A 4,711-nucleotide genomic window follows, 5' to 3' on the forward strand; every position below is an offset into this window, starting at 1 on the left:
ACTTAATGAAGTTATTATGTGTCATATATATATATATGTTATCAAGCTTGTTTCTCTCTACGGAAATCTTTAGCAACAAACGAAAGATTTATTAGATATGAAGAGAAATCAAAACATTTTCTTTTATGTGAAAAGCAGTTCACATGGGCATATGAAACCCGAACCAAATTCCTACTAACTTCCCTGCGCCTCTGGTGGCTGAGAGATGTAGGGCAGGAATGTTCTAGAATTAATTAGAAATACAGATTACATGGCTAACTTATGTGAAAACCTGAACCAAAAATTCCTACTAACACCCCTGCGCCTCCTTGTGGAGTATAGGTGTATGGGTCTGGAATTATAACCTGGAAGAACAGCAATGATTAAAATGACCTCATGCCATGCTTCCACTGAAAATCACAGGACAGGTTACCTGCTGCAGCGTTAATATATAGGCTTAATAGCCTATTATACCTTAAATATAGGCTCAATAGCCTATTCTACAGTTACAGGTCTATTATACAGTAAACTCCGTGCAGTTTACAATACATTATGCAGCCTTATACTTTAGTTAGCCTTCCAGTTATTTTCATTAACTGTTTAAACACTAAGCAGTCTTACCCCATGCAGCCTTCTGCTGCTATGGCTTTTCTCAACACTGCCTGCAGTGAATTATTCTTATTTAGAACTGAGCAGTGTCTTATTTAGAACTGAGCAGTGTATTAACCCATGCAGCCTTTGCTGCTGCTATGGGCTTTACTCACCGTCACCCCCCCCGCAGCCGCGCTGCTTGTGATATAGCTTCTCCCTGTGCAGCGCCGGAAGCGAGTGCAGGGAGCTTGGGGAAACCCGGGGAGCGCTGCTATATTGCGCCGGGGAGCCCTAGGAACGGGCGGCGCCTCATACAGCAGTGGCCGGGTGCAGCGCTGGAAGAGCGGCCGGCGTCTTTAGTGACGTACGGCCGCTCGGAGCTTTAGACCCGGGTACGCAGAGTGGCTGCTTGAGCGGCGCTCGCGTACAGTGGCTGGGAGAGCGGCCGGCGTCTGAGTGACGTGCGGCCGCTCGGTTACCGTGCTGGGAGAGCGGCCGGCGTCTGAGTGACGTGCGGCCGCTCGGTTACCGTGCTGGGAGAGCGGCCGGCGTCTGAGTGACGTGCGGCCGCTCGGTTATCACCCCCCTGCTGGGAGAGCGGCCGGCGTCTGAGTGACGTGCGGCCGCTCGGTTATCACCCCTGCTGGAAGAGCGGCCGGCGTCTGAGTGACGTGCGGCCGCTCGTTACAGTGCAGAGTACTGGTACATTGGCTGGGCGAGCGGCCGGCGTCTGTGAGTGACGTGCGGCCGCTCTCTCGTTCAGCGGGGTCTCTGTAAGCGGCGGGCAAAGCAGCGGTAAAAATAAATGCTTTCCCACACAGCAGGGCGGCAGCGTGAGCTGACCGCCCTGACCCCCCCCCACCATACCTTAGTGTCGCACTTCTGTAAGCTCCGTCCAGATTGTGACGGGGCTTCCATCCTGGCTGTGACGGGGCTTCTTACTGTAAGCACCGTCCAGTTTTCAGCTCTCCTCCTGGCTGTGACGGGGCTTGTAATCTCCGTCCAGTTGCAGTAGGAGACAGTCTGCCTGTGGCTGTGAGGGTGCTCTTTGTGAGGACCGACACGCCATGCGCTGTCTTGTAGCGCCTGTGGCTGTGAGGGTGCTCTTTGTGAGGACCGACACGCCATTCGCTGCCCGTGCAGCGGCACTATCCCGGACCCATGTTTTTCCAGAAACTGGGAAGGGATGTGCTAAGTGTAAAAATAAAAATTAAAAATAAAAATTTAAAAATAAAAATCCAAGTGTGGATATACCACAAGCCTTGTTCGTGCTGTGAGCACCGAAAAAACACTGAGGTCGTACACTGAGGTACTCGGGGATATGGAGGGGGGGGAGGGTCCTAAATTTAAATATTCAGTGCCCTTGTTCGGCTACGCCCGTCCATATCCCAAGAGTACTCCAGTGACCCCTAGTGGATGATAAAGAAATTATTATATGTTTTAGAAATGCAGTTATTAGTGTTCTGTGCAGTCAGTGGTACCCGTGACCTAATGCTTTATTCTGGCCAAATCCTTCAGACTGTGGAATTCATAGTCATAGTCTCCAGAGGCTACTGAGAATGTTTCTAAAGACCAGTATCCGCAGTGCCCAACAGACTAGCAGTGGGAGAGGCAAATTAACTTCACACGAAGGTTGGCAGCTGGGAAACGTGGAGATCTTTGTACTTCTCTCTTCTGTATAAAGTTCTGACCTCTAGGTCAAAAGGACCCTATAGATCACTGACAATCAAGTATTTTCCCAGAAGTGGAGTAATGCAGGTGTCTGTCACTATAGTATCTTGTCCACCATTTACTCTATATTTACTTAATACTGTAATCAATTCTTCCTAATTCTAACTAGAATGTTATTCATGCCAGTGTGGGTTTTTTGCTCTCAATGCAATAAATAAATTGTTAAAGACTTCTGTAATCTGCATTTATAAATGGCTCTTGTTCAATTAAAAGTCATATGGTACTGATGCACATTTTACATAGGCAACTGAAAAAAGGGGAATTTTGGGCTCCATTTATAAAAGCACTATAGACCTTTATTCTTCTAACCATTTACAGAACTGTCAGACCTCTGCTGTTTCACTTTGAGCTTTGTGAAAGTGCCAACCCCATAGCTTACAATGGGTCCAAGAACTTCTGCAATTTAAAGAAACAATAGTTTTGGTATACAAAACTATTGTTAAAAACATAATGCCATCTGAAGATAAATGCACTTGCACTGTAGAATAGCTGGACCATTCTCTGTTGGAAATCTATGTGTGCCTGTCATGGTATATGGTAGAGTAGTGTACATACCAGCTGAGTTTTTCTGACCTAAGGACTAGTCCAGTGGTTTAACCCGTAGTGAGGTGTATTGAGGGGATGTAGGCGGTCACAATACCGAAGCCTGTATCCTGCCCCATCAAAATCCCGACAGTTGGCATGCCAACTAACAGAGACTATTTTCACTCATGGGTGTCCACAACACCCATAGAGTGGGAATAGAACTTGTGGTGAGCGCAAGGGGCTTCATTGCACTTGCCCCTACGCCGGCACTCTAAACCCCGGGATCGGTATGGCGATCAGCGGGATCCCAAGCGCCGGTCACCCATACCCAACCCGTATTGGGAAGTGAGGCACAGCCATACTCACTGTGGCAACACTGGTTGAGGCATGAAGCAGAGTAGGTTTGTGACTGCTCACCAGCCGGTGACTGTCCTCCAGATGCAGGTAGCAGTGCAGGATGCTGGAACAGTGGTAACATGGGTAATAACAAAAGGTCTCTTGGAGCTAAAGGGGGAGACGTCCATCTCCCAGTATGTCACTCATTACAGTAACAAGATGGTGCAGTGCATGAACAGTATAAACTACAGCAGCCATCTTGTCTTGGGAATGAAGCATCCCCGAAGGAGCCATTTAGGAGTATATCATATGCAATAGCGTCTTCTTATTCTGACATTTTCTTCCTGCTTTCTCCCACAGTGCTTCGTGCCACCAGCTACTCGCGTACTCGCTCTTTATATAGCATACAGCGCAGTTAACAAAAACAAACAATGCCATCTTCTGCATTTATGAAAGACAGCAAAGAGAGCCCACTGCAGGCTCCTTTTCTCCTTGCTGGGTCAGACTATTACCAAGTAGCCTGTGCTAAAATTCTGAAATATGTAAAGTACGTTGTAATTAAGGGGTACATTTACTAAGCAGTGATAAGAGTGGAGAAGTGAGCCAGCGGAGAAGTTGCCCATGGCAACCAATCAGCACTGAAGTAACATCTAAAATTTGCATACTATAAAATGATACAGAGCTGCTGATTGGTTGATGGGGAAATTTCTCCACTGGCTCACTTCTCTGTTCTTATCACTGCTTAGTAAATGTACCCCTAAAAGCAATATGCCGTGAAAAGCAGCATTTTTATCATATAACTGGCTTTATTTTTAAATAGACCCCTTGGTCTCTCCAGAAGAGGTTATATCTTTCTGCACATTTTACCCAAGTGGTTTACCCTTGTGCTATACCAATAATCGCACAGGCATGTGAGTTAAGACTAATGTAGCATTATTTGGTATTCACGCCTCATTTACATTATTGTTGATTATTCCCAAAAGTAGGTGCATAATTTGCCACTAGCTCCAATTACTGGGACTTTTTGGATCACGGCACACAAGTATATTTGACATACCGAGAAAAGTGTTATATTATTGTCAGACACTGCGCACATTCCCTGAGTTTTTCTTTGAGCACTACCATGAGAATTTCTAGTGTGGGAATTTCAAGCCACTCTTCAGATGTTATGGTGCAGTGCTGCTGATGGGGACCTAGTCACGTCATTTAGGGGGCATACCTTAACCTCTTTGACATGCCCTGGCCCCTGTACTTTGGAATACAGAGAGCACAATTTATATTTGTATGGAACTGCACAGCCGGAAAGAAGCAGCTGTGCAAGTCTGTATATTTAAAATTCAAATGCAGCAGGAGGTATCTATAGGAGATAGACGTCTCCGGCATGCATTTGCAAGATCTGAATGCTATGTCTCAGGACACAGCCTCAGATCATCATCACAATGTTTTTAGGCACCAGTAAGGCTGCATTAGCTGAAATATACTCATGCTGGCCATCGGATCTGGATACCCGGGCCCAGTATGTCTGCCTCCAGAAGACACTCCTCCGTTT

General features: G+C 46.6%; 1 non-coding gene across 1 annotated transcript; it reads right to left on the minus strand.

Annotated features, from left to right (window-relative positions):
* LOC134899953 (U5 spliceosomal RNA) lies at positions 1 to 117 on the minus strand. The gene has a single exon (XR_010173479.1). It is a non-coding gene; the product is annotated as a U5 spliceosomal RNA (small nuclear RNA).
* Positions 118 to 4,711: the final 4,594 nt, after the last annotated feature.

The sequence above is a fragment of the Pseudophryne corroboree genome, chromosome 3, assembly GCF_028390025.1.
Source record: "Pseudophryne corroboree isolate aPseCor3 chromosome 3, aPseCor3.hap2, whole genome shotgun sequence".
In the NCBI taxonomy this organism is placed as follows: domain Eukaryota; kingdom Metazoa; phylum Chordata; class Amphibia; order Anura; family Myobatrachidae; genus Pseudophryne; species Pseudophryne corroboree.